The following is a 12,564-nucleotide window of genomic DNA, read 5'->3' on the forward strand; positions in this document are numbered from 1 at the left end:
CCACCCAGTGGAAGACTATGGGGCCATAAAAATTGAATCCCAAGGAAAGTCTATAATAACTTTTGGAAAGAAATGCTATGCAATGAGACAAATTCTAAAAACAGAAGGCTGACTGGATCATCTGCCAGAGGGTCTCCACTAAGAAACAAAGCACTGCATGGAGGGAAAAAGGGAAGGAAATATTATCACATACGATTGTTTTTTCTTTTTTGTAATTATCCGTAATGTACTTGAGTCAACTTTATGATTAGAAAAAAGTCAAAATACCAAAATTTAACCAAAAGTATCTGTCCAAACCCTAATTATATCGTCTAGTAGTTTATAAGAATATGTTTTTATCTGGCTAGTAAGCAATGGGAGATCTGAAAAGGTAAAATGAACCAATCTAGTTGGAGGGATTTCTGTCTTCGGCAGCACAGCAGTGGATGGGACCTTCCCCAAAGGCTCCCTCCTCCACTAAGACTCTAACTCTATCACCAGCCTTAGCTGTCAACCTCCATCCCATCTGCCAGACAAGGCATCCCTGTGTGGCAGGAAGGACACTTGTGGGTCTCCTCCTGGGTGACCTCAGAACATGACACCACCCAGCCAGTCAAGCCAGGACAGGGAGTCCCCACAATCCTCCCCACTCCTGGCACGTGGGGATCAGCTCCCATTTTCTCCCCCTTGTTCAACACCCTTCCTCAGTTCTCACCTGTGTGGCTCTAAGTTGGCAGGGCCCACAGGGATGCCCTCTCCATCTGCCTGTGGAGAAGGTCTATGCCTTCCCAGGGCTAAGGGCGGGGAGGGGCTCTCGAATCAGACAGCCTTGGTTTTGATCCTCTCTCTGCTGTTTTCTACCTAAGGGGCCTATCGAAGGCTCCGATTGCTTTGCTCTCCTGATCCAGTGTTTCCTGAGCTAGTAAGTGCGGATCAGATGGTGCTTTGTGTGAAGTTGGTTGCTGCACCAAGTTACCAGACTTAATGGCTTAAGACAAAAGAAACTTATTCTCGGGCGGCGCCTGTGGCTGTCGGTAAGGCGCCGGCCCCATATACCGAGGGTGGCGGGTTCAAACCTGGCCCCGGCCAAACTGCAACCAAAAAATAGCCGGGCGTTGTGGCGGGCGCCTGTAGTCCCAGCTACTTGGGAGGCTGAGGCAAGAGAATCACTTAAGCCCAGGAGTTGGAGGTTGCTGTGAGCTGTGTGAGGCCACGGCACTCTACCGAGGGCCATAAAGTGAGACTCTGTCTCTACAAAAAAAAAAAGAAAGAAAGAAACTTATTCTCTTGTAGCTCTGAAGGCCAGATATCCTAAAATCAAGGTGTTGGAAAGGCTGTGTTCTTTCTGGAAGCTGTAGGAGAGAATCCGTTTTCTTGCCTTTTCCAGCTTCCAGACGATGTCTGCATTCCTTGGCTTCTGGACCCTCCCTTTATCACTCCACCCTCTGCTCCCGTGGTCACATCTCCTACTCATAGGTCCTTTTGTCTCCTTCTTATAAAGTCTTATGAATACCCTGGGCGTCGCTGGCTAGTCCAGGATTATCACCCCCCTATCAAGATGCTTAAGTTAATCATACCCGCAGAGACCCTTTTGCCATGTAGGGTAATATATTCGCAGGTTCTAGGGATTAGGGCATGGACACTTTTGGGGAGCCACTATTCTATCACTACGAGATCAGACAATTAAGTTTGCAAAGTCATCCTAGAAATAAACACTACAAATGTCACTGTTGAATATCACTACGATCATCTGATGGCCAAGGGGAGTCCTTCAAAGGTGATGGTAGTGATATTCAGCAATGAGGTACAGAGCACTTTTTTTTTTATTGCAGTTTTTGGCTGGGGCTGGGTTTGAACCCCACACCTCCGGTATGTGGGGCTGGTGCACTACTCCTTTGAGCCACAGGTGCTGTCCAGTACAGAGCACTTTTTTCAGGATGAGTCTACGAAGTTAAATGTCTGACCTCGTTAAGTCTTGAACTTTTATTTTCCCAAAGATGTGGCTCAAACATCACCTCCTCCTTGAACCCTGGCTGGATCACCCCTCCCTTTGGAGGTCTGTGGCTGCTATTGTCTGTACCTTACGCCGCTACAAGCTTCTTACACATTTGTTTATCCAACCCCAGTACTCCCCTGGGGTGTGGTACATAATAAGATTTGATTTAATGAATGGGTGCATGAATAAACTCTTTTGATTTTTAAAGTCTTCATGATTCAAGTTCATGCTTCTAAATAGGATTTTTTTGACAAAAAGTCACAAGGACGTGGCATTCAGCTAAGGCCCTGTGAAGATATTAGTTGTTTAAAATGCCAATTCTCAAATCCAGCTGCTCATCAGCATTATCTTGAAAAACCTGCCAACGGTAAGGTTTCCTGTGTGCTGGCAGGTGGGGACCTCCTTTCTCCAGCTTCAGCTTTCCATGTGATAGACTGTTTAACACCATGTAGCCTCTGAAGTCTTGATGTTTGGAGTTTCAGCTTCTGTAAAAGAAATCAGTTCCTTCCTGGGCCCAGGTCCTGGGAGTGAGCCTTGGTCTCATGGAGCTGCCAGCATCAGCTCAGCTGCCTTGATGCCAGGCCGAGGAACTGTCTACGTGCTGGAGAACAGACACCGCAAGTTGTGTCTCAGGGTTACTGGGTCAATTAAAGTTCCTTTGTAGGAGCAAAGACTATTTTGCCCCAGCGATAATCAGGGTTGTGGAAACCAAGGCTTGGCATGATGATTAATTGGTGGCAATTATAATTAGTCGCTAATACATACTCCACTGGTCAAGGCTGTTGTGATTCAGCTTCTAGAATGCAGGCTACCAGGTGCAAGGTGATTGATATTCCGGTGGTAATCTCAGGTCTGGGGCTCTATGCCTCAGCCTCATGTAAGGGTCATGTCAAGGACTTGGGTGGCCAGCCTGCTGAGTTTGGATCTGAGGTTCTAGTTAAGGCAGGTGGCTTAAGGTGTGTTCTTTCTGGGAGCTCCAGGAGAAAATCTTCTCTCTTAGAGGGTAGGGGCGTAAGTCCCAGTCTACCCAGGACACTGATGCTCTCTGGTCTGGGCGCTCCTGCCTGGATGGTCACCTCATGCCTTGAAGGCCTATCTATGCTGTCTCAATAAAAGGTACCCCATTCACCTTGGGGCTCAGACCAAAAACCTGGGCATTGTTCTTGATTTTCCTCTTTCCCCTGTCTCATCCACTCCACCAGCCAATGCTGATGGAGTCTGGCCACTTCACTCCATCTCCACTGCAACTTGCCAGCCATTGTTCTCCAGTCACTAGTCACACCACTGGTCTCTCAACTTCTGCTCTGACTTATGAACTTCATTTGCCACACAGCAGTTAAAGATGCTTTTTTTTTTTTGAAGATTCTTTAAAGTTATCAATCTGACCCTGTTTTGTCCCTGGCTTAGAAGTCTCCAGTGGCTCCCCAGTGCACTCAGAAAGAAATCTACATTTCTTCCCATGGTCTGCAAGACTGCACATTATCTGGAGCCTTCCTGCCACCTTCTCCCACCTCAACTTCTACCTCCCTGCTTCATGCATCAGCCTCTGTCCTGCCAAGAAGTCAAGCTGGTGGCTGCCTCAGGGCCTTTGCACTTGCTGTCCTTGGAATCTGGAAGCCCTTCCCTTAGAACTCTGCTTATCAGTCAGGTCTCAGCTTATATATCACTTCCTTAGAGAAGCAAGTGGCTCTAGAATTAGATCCGTACTTTACTGCTTTCCTACTATTGCTATATCTATGCGTAGGTTTATTGTCTGGCTCTCCCCATTGAATGACAGGCCCACAAAGGGCCTTGTCCTTGTCCTTTGCTGTTGTCCCAGTGCCCAGGACAATGCCTGGCAGTTAGTAGGTGCTCAGTTAAGATGCGTTGACTTATTAACTGACCAAACTTCTCCCTTACTTGTCAGGGTTCTCTGCTGTGTCCACCTGCCCCGGGCAGCACAAAAGGCCTCTTCCTGCTTCCCATCTCCACCTGAGACTTACTGTCCCTTTCTAGAACACTCCAACTCCTGTTCCCTGAGGGGATGGGGGCGAGAGTGGATTAACAAGTTGAGGGGTCTTAAGGGGAATTATCCTCAAATGTAAAGTCTTGACCAGGCCTGGAACATTCTCTTCTAGATCTGCTCATCACTCAGTCCCTTCCTCACATGTCACCTCCTTGGAGAAGCCCTCCCTGACCCTCTCCTCTGCTTCCTATTCCCTTACCACGAGTTATTTCTTATCTCCCTGTTTGTTTATTGTCTATCTCTCCCTCTAGATTACCGTGGTTCTCAACCTTCCTAATGCCGCGATGTATTTTCATTGTTACAAAGGGGTCGCGAACCCCAGGTTGAGAACTGCTGCTCTAGAACATAACCTCCAAATTCACTCTGCACCCATGGGCCCATGCCTAAAACTGAGCAGAGGTTTAATAATCTTTGCATGAGTGAAGAATGAGATATTTGCAGGAATGAATGACTGGAGGACCTCTGTTGGGGGAAGACCCAAACTAGGGGAAGAGGATCCTGCCAGATGAGCTCTGTATCCTTCTTCAACAGAAACAGTCTATGGTAAACAGTCATATTAGTTAGAAGCTTCATTTATCTGCCGCTCACTGCAGGCCAGATGCTGGGGTGCTCCTCTGAGTTACTGAACCCTTACGACCATTCAAGGAGGCAGATATTGTCAGGAACTCCATCTTGTCAAAGAGGAAACTGAGCTGCAGAGAGCTTAGGTCACTTGCTCAGGCTCACCCAGCCAGTGGGTAGTGAAGCAGCAGCCTGGCTGCAGAAGCCGTGCCCTTGCCCCCAACCTATGACATGGGATCCACAGCAGAGCACTGTCTTCCAGACAGGCTCGTCTCTCCCACACTCCCCCCATTGCTTTTGGTCTCTGCTCCTCCCAATTGTGTGTCAGCCCACAATCTGTCCCGGACTGCAGGGCAGTGGGTGCTGGGACCGCAACATCCCCACCCCCACGCTGCTCCTGAGAGCACTCAGACTCCAGTGCCTGGGCCCGTGCTTTTGGAACCTGCTGGAAGGACCAGCATGGGATGAGCTGACCTCCTGAAGTCCTTTCTAGCTCAGAGATGTAAGGGTCAGCCTCAGGGTGCCTGTTGTGCCTCATGGGGAGGAACCTTCAAAAGTCCAAGGTTAAAGGAACTTGAAACAGTCCGACAAAGATAGAGTGACGTGGAGTTTTGAGACACACGATGGGATAGTGGTTCTTAAACTTCAGTGAGCTCAAAGGTCATAGGGAGCTCATGACAATTCAGGTTCCCTGGCCCCATGCAGGGGGTCTGGGGAGGAGTGTGGGAATCTGTGCTTCTGACAAGCGCCCTGGGTGATTCTGAAGCAGGTACCTCTTCCCCTGGTGGGATCCCCTCCTGCAAGTGACCTCTCCCCAGTCTGGGCTGGTCTGTGCACACTCCTGCCCTGGAGGCAGGGGGTGTGTAGGGAGGGGAGACCAGCATCTCCGGCTTGCTGCTAAATGCCAGGTGTTACACGAGGAACGTGCATTCGTGACTGCTGATCCTCCCAACCATTCTGCAAGGCTGTTATCATGATGCTCCATGTTGCAAATGAGGGCAGAATAGAATGCAGAGACGTTGAGAAACTTTCTTAAAGTCACACAGCAGGGAGAGTGCTGGAGTTTGGCTTTTTTTTTTTTTGAGACAGAGTCTCATTCTGTTGCTCTAGATAGAGTGCTGTGGTGTCATAGTTCACAGTAACCTCAAACTCTTGGGCTCAAGTGATCCTCTCGCCTTAGCCTCCTAAGTAGCTGGAACTGCAGGTGTCTGCCTTAACACCTGGCTAGTTTTTCTATTTTTAGTAGAGATGGGGTCCGTTCTTGCTCAGGCTGCTCTCAAACTCCTGAGCTCAGGGGATCTACCCACCTCAGCCTCCCAGAGTGCTAGGATTATAGGTGTGAGCCACTGTGGCCAGCCTGGAGTTTGGTTTATAATCCAAAGTTAGCTGATGCCACCATTTCCGCTCATTTCACTGTGGCTGCCTTTTAAAAGCAAATCCACTTATCTAGAGTAAGTCCAGGGTTCTAGAACAATCCCACGTGGCCAGCTGTGAATCCCACTTTCCATGCAGACGGGACATATACACACAATCTTAGAGACAGCTCTAGGCTGTGGGCTACAGGTGAACCTAAAGGTTACGGGCACCTAATGAGACCAGTTCTTTGGAAAGTCAGGAGATTTGGGAGGTGCTGGGGTACCAGCCACCCAGAACTGCTGGACAGCCCTCTGCCCACCTCACCACACAACCACACACTGCTGGGAGGCCTCAGAGCCCACGAGCCAGCCTGTGTGTTCATGACCCCTAGAGCCAGAATGCACATTTCTGGCGCTGCCCCTCCCAGAATCTCCCACTACAGGAGCTACTGCACTTTGCACTTCATTGGCCAATACTCTACACACGGAAGAAGAGCAGCACCCGGGAGCTTGGCACCAAATGCCAGTTGCTCCCCGGGTTGTGATCCATGTGACAACCCCAAGGCACTGACCGAACCAGGCTTTGTTCTCGATATCTGTTCCAGCTCTGAGGATGGGTGCAGGGATGGTGGGCCTGCTCAGAGAGCTGCAGGGGGAGCCCAAACCTTTGGGAAGAGTCCTGACCTTTGGTCAGTCTCTGTCCTTGGGGGCTGCCCTCCAGACCAAAGAAAAGGAACCCAGAAGCAGAAACTTCAGCCTTTGTCAGACAGACCTGGGTTTAAATTTTTATCTCACTACCTACTTAGCTGAATGGCTTCAAGAAAGTCTCTTAATCTCTCTGAGCCTCAAGTTCTTTGTCTGTAAGAGGGATTATGAAGATTTTTTTCAATCTGGCTTTGCTGAGGTGCAGTAAGAGGACGCATGTGCTGAGTCTGGCCAGCACCTGGGACACGTGGTTAAGCCGTCATCTTTCTTTCTTCCATCTTCTCTGTTTTCTTCCTTCCTTCCTTTTGTTTTTTTGAGACAGCATTTCACTCTGTCAACCTATGGTTGAGTGCCATGGCGTCATCATAGCTCATGGCAACTTCAAACTCTTGGGCTCAAGTGATCTTCATGCCTCAGCTTCCCAAGTACCTGGGACCATAGGCACTCGCCACAATACCCAGCTACTTTTTCTACTTTTAGTAGAGACGGGGTCTTGCTTTTGCTTAGGCTGGTCTTAAACTCCTGAGTTCAAGGGATCCACTCATCTCGGCCTCCCAGAGTGCTAGGATTACAGGCATGAGCCACCTCACTGGGCCCATCCTCTGTTAAGCCAGGCTAAGAAGCCACTCTCTGAGCCAGGGCTGCCTGCTGAGTGCCTGGGGAGGGGCTTTTTGTCCCTCTCCTTCCTGGGCCAGAGGCCACACCTCACAGGTCACACTCCAACAACTGCTTGCCCTGCCCACTGCACAACCACCCCTCAGGTTACCAACTCTTGTAATGACATGTTTTTCCTAGAAAATTTATTATTTACCTGCATTTTTACCCAAAGTGAGTTTTTCTCACATCAAGCAGAAACCACACTGAATTCCAGCCCCACACTGCCCTGCCATTGCTGAGCACTGTTAGGCTCTTTTGTGTGCCCAGGGCTGTCACTTGTGAGGCTAAGCTTGGCTATCGACCCCCTCATGGGCCGTGGTTAGAACATTTTGGGACTGATTCCTGCCTTTTCTCCCTGTGGCTTAGGACAATTAAAGGTGTTAGGGTGGCAACAAGCTTACTTCCAGACCACGGGTCAGGAGCAGAAGGCAGGGAGGAGGGGCTGATCTGAGACCCTCCTCTTCCTCCACCAGCTCGCAAGACGACCAAGATCACTGCTCCCTGGGCTCCTGCCTTCCTTCAGGCCTCAACCTACCCTATTAAAGACAGCTGTGGGGGTGACCCTTCACTTTATCTCCATGTGGGAAGCAGAACAGCAGCTAAAAGGCGGACTCAGGAGCCACATGGCCTGGGTTCAAATCCTGACGCTTCATTTTCTAGCTGTGTGACTATGGGAGGTCTGCCATTTTCCTCTGCTGTAAAAACGGGGGCAGTAAAAGCCTCCTAGGGTCACTGTGGGTCACCCTTAGCTGAGAGCCAGGCATACAGTGGGTACTCAGTGAACGTCAGCTATTAGAATCATTCCCGGTGTCCTGCACGGGGCTGGGCACACACAGTCAGGGCTTAGTTTTGTTTGCTGAATGGATAAGCCAGAGTGTTTCCTCTCAAGGATGCTGAGGGAGAACCTAGCAACCAGGTGACAATATTTGCGTTTCACCAGGACCAAAGATTCAAGCCTCTGTGATTCATATGGTAGACAGGGTTTGCAACTTGGTAATAAATACCAGGTCAGAAAAGTAAAGCCAAGTTTGCTGTGAAGGTTGCTGCAGCTCACGTGTGCTCCACAGCCTACAGCCAGCCCTGCCTTTGGATTCAGAGTACAGAGGGCAAAAGCCACGATGCCGTTTCCCGGGAAGGAATACGGAGTTCACAGTGAGATTCACTTTGCCTTAAAAGGACTTTTGAAACTTACTTTGAAATGTAAACCTGGGGGCGGTGCCTGTGGCTCAAAGGAGTAGGGCACCAGCCCCATATGCCGGAGGTGGCGGAAACCCGCCCCGGCCAAAAACTGAAAAAAAAAAAAAAAAAAAAAAGAAATGTAAAAGAATCTACCTCACCAGTAAATCTGAGTGTTAACATCCAACCATTCGCAGTGTATGCCAGGGGCCTGGAGGAGCAAGCAGATGACTTGCAAAGTTCACCAAACGCAAACAAATTGGCCCTGCCTGGCATGCCCACATTTTCAGTTTTTTTTTTATTAAATCATAGCTGTGTACATTAATGTGATCATGGGGCACCATACACTGGTTTTATAGACTATGACACATTTTCATCACACTGGTTAACATAGCCTTCCTGACATTTTCTTAGTTCACATTTTCAGTTTTGTTTCTTAAAGGACACTTGGCAATGGCCTGGAGACACTTTTGGTCATGGCAACTCAGGGAGGGGCCACGAATGCTGCTACCCACCCTGTAAGGCACACGACAGCCGCCCATGACACGGCGTCATTCAGCCCTGAGTGTCATAGAGCGGAGGTTGAGAAACCCTTATTTAGAATTACCAGCTCAGATTCAGTTTAACCTTCATCGCATAAAAGACTTTTTTTCTTCTTCAGTTGTGTGGGCAAAGCACTCGTGGGTTGCTCCTCGATGAGAAGAAAATGATTAGCACATGCTAAAAATTCCACCCAGCTGCCAATATGGCAACGTTTTGTGACTAAGATCCCCAAACTGTCAGTAAAGGTCAACCTTCCAGGAAGTTCTGAGAAGCGTAGCTTTTCATGTTGATTTTCTAGGCTGATTGCATGACTAACCCCCCACCTCCCACCCAGGGAGAAACCCAGGGCCTCCTCCTCTGCGGAGTGCCCCCCCACCTCTGTAGGAGGGCGACCCTCAGGCCCACCAACCTTCTCCCCTCCCTCCATCCGCAAACACTAAATGCCCCCCACTATGTCTGTGCTGCAAGTGCTGGGATGCAACGGTGAGCAGGCCAGACAGGGCGCTGCCCTTGCGCAGCTTCTGGGAAAGGACTTCAACAATGGCCCATCCACGACATGGACTTTTCCTTACAAGAACCTTGACTGTGTTCTTAGAACCCAAGGCAGTTAATTTTTTTTTGTTGTTGTTTAATGGAGCATCTGGCTCTTGCCCCTTATTTGTGCTGGAAATCGCAGTTCAGAGAACTTAAAGGACTAAATCAAGGTCACTGACCAGAGGATCTCAGGGATAGGATGAGAATCCAAGTTTCCTGACTCCAGGGTTTTTCCACTTCACCATGACCCACCATCACACCGGCAGCCTGGGCGCTGTGTGCCAGCTCTGAGCTCAGCACCCTATATGACTGGCTCGTGTAATCCTCACTGCCACCCTATAAGGTAAAGACTGCCGTCATTCCCACTGGACATCTGAGGAAACTCAGGCACAGAGATAGGCAGTAACTTGCCAAGGTACAGCTTGGATTTTAACACCCAGGCAGGCTGACCTCCTCTGCCTTCCAATGCTTCTCATTCTTCGTCCCTAATTATTCCTTAGAAAGGATAGAGAGGTTGGACATGACAAACATCAGCAAGCCAGTCCCCTCTCTGGGCCTCAGTTTCCCTATGTATATGATGAGAGGGTGGTATGGCAATTTGAGGGGCCGCCTACCTCTGGGGACCTTTCCAGCTCTGGCACCTGCTCCCATTGGGCTCCAGGGTGCCACTGATGCTGCTCCTGTTCTTAGCTGTTGACACCCCTGATGTCATCAGAGACAGGTGTTCTTTAGATAGGAGGAATTATTATATTCTTGTAGGGACTTTATTCCTCAACCCTTCTGGGTATAATCCACTAAGGTTTTGGTTAATAGCACTTGTTTTGAGTGCCCAGCTCTGTCACTTACCAGCTTAGGTAAGTTACTTCACCTCTTGGAGCCCCAGTTTGCTCATCTGTGAGAGTGGGTGAGTGGGGTGCCTACATTAGAGGATGGCTGCAATGATGAAGTGAGACAGTGATTGACAGGGGCCAGGTAAGGTCACCCCCATCTGACAGGCACTTAGTAAGTGGTGCTTATTTCCAAGAGAAATTTAAAAGGCAATGCTGGTTGGCTGTTGCCTAGCAGAAAGCTCCCTGGGAGGACATGAAGCACCAGGCAATGACATAAGATAGGTCATTTAAAACCCGCTCAGTTATTCTGTAAGAGCCACCCCCAAGCTTACTCAGGGTAAGCAGGGGTGAGATGAGGTGTCCTAGGTGCCCGGGGGTATTAGGACAGTTTGCTGTTTGCAGTTGGTGGGGAGAGCGAGAAGAAGCGGGGCAGGATGCACAGGACCCAGCAGGTGAAGGAAGAGAAAGTCCGGCAGACTCTGGACAAAGGCAGCTTCTCCCACCCAGTGAAGAGGCAATGGAGGCAGCACTGGCCTGGGAGGCCGGAGACCTGGTTCTGACTCCCAGGCTCCTTCTGCCACGGTGTGTTCCCAGGGACGCCCCTTCCCCTCCCTGGGCCTCAATCTCTCCACCTGTGAAAATGAGAAGATTGTCCAAGTTGACCTTGATGGGTGAATTTCAGGTCTGCAAAACAGGAGCAATGGCCTTGACAGCTTTACTGGGAGAAGAGGGAGTGAGATGCCTGCGCCACCCTCGGCGCCACGCCTGGCACACAGCAGGCATTCAGTAGGTGGTGGCCTTGCCGTCATGGTGACGATACTGGTAGAGGCTACGTGCTGAGCTGCTGCCCTGCTCTCCCAGCAACTCGAGTCTCAGGCCACAGCAAACTTGGCGTCTCTTTCCAAGAGAGCCCAGGAAGATCAGATATTATTACTCTTCCTTTTCTTCTGTTAAAGAAAAGTGAAGTGATACAGTCCCTCCTTAATGAAATAAGTGACAACTCCCGGGAATGCATAGCCCCTGAAAACAGAAGGGGGCAGGCAGAAAGAAAGTGCTAGCAGATTCAGAGTCCGACAACCCAGCAGTGTTCTCAGGCCAATGTCACCACTCTCTTGGGGGCCATGTGGTCCCCTCTGCCAAACAGAAATATTAGCCAAGACCTTGCCTGCCTGAAAGCAGCTCTGGCCCAAATCACTCTTTGAGGTCCCATCCATGGCTACAACATGGGGTCACAATGTTTTTTTCTAGGATGGAGCAGGCCCCCAAATCTTCTTTGGGGTTGAGCCCTCCAGCAGCGCTCCTCAGACGACAAAGCACATGGGATTCACCTGGTTCTTGCCAACACGCAGACCCTGACTGGGTGGGTCTGGATGGGGCCTGAGACCTGCATTTCTAACATGGGGATGCTGCCACCGCTGGGTCCATGGGGCACACAAGGAACAACAAGATCTCAGAGGTCAAAATAATGAAGACATTTTATTATTCTCCTGACAGGAAGTCCCGAGGTAGGGTGGCCCACGTGCTCTGCCACTGAAGATACTACATTAAATAAACATTTACTGACCCGTGAGCATTAGAAAACAGGTCACATGACCTAAGGCCCAGCCCCACTTCTTCAGGTTCTCTGACCATCTTCCTCTCTACAAGGGTCACTAGAGACAAATGACAGAATTCCTGAGATAGGACCCCAGTCCCCCTCACAGCTGGCACTGGCAACCAGAACCCCAGACTTCACCTCTGAGTCCCCTCTCTCTCGCATGCCCTGTCCCTTCCCTGAGCTGACTCCTGGACCAGCCTCTCCCTACTGTCCCTGCTGCCCCCGCTGAGGCCATGTCGTCAGCTCTGCCCAGGTGAACTCCATCCCGCTCCCCTGCCCAGCTCAGCTTACCCAGGCTGCCCACCTGGCCCAACGCCGACCACCACACTGCTGCCCTGCTGACCTCCCGGGGGGCTCTTTCCTGCTTGAGCTCTTGCTCTTAAAATTCTGCTCTTCCTTCTCCTATCACTAGCAAAGTTCCAGTGGGGAGACAGCAAAACGTTTCCCCATTACAGGGGAATTAATTTTCAGTTCTGCCTTCCCTCTCCTAGCTTGCCATCAGAATAAACATCAGAGGTGCTCCTCCCAAAACTTCTCCCCAGTCTAGGGAATAAAATAACCCACATACGCAATAAGAAGGGAGCCCAGGCAGAGAAGGGGTGGTGGTGGGGCAGATGGGCGCTGCA

At 50.1% G+C, this 12,564-nt stretch overlaps 1 protein-coding gene across 3 annotated transcripts in view; it reads right to left on the bottom strand.

Moving 5' to 3' along the window:
* The window catches only part of TMCO4 (transmembrane and coiled-coil domains 4), a 106,586-nt gene that overhangs the window by 70,993 nt on the left and 23,029 nt on the right, over window positions 1-12,564 (bottom strand). The gene's annotated exons all lie outside the window — the stretch shown is intronic.

Source organism: Nycticebus coucang, chromosome 22 (genome assembly GCF_027406575.1).
Source record: "Nycticebus coucang isolate mNycCou1 chromosome 22, mNycCou1.pri, whole genome shotgun sequence".
Classification (NCBI taxonomy): Eukaryota; Metazoa; Chordata; class Mammalia; order Primates; family Lorisidae; genus Nycticebus; species Nycticebus coucang.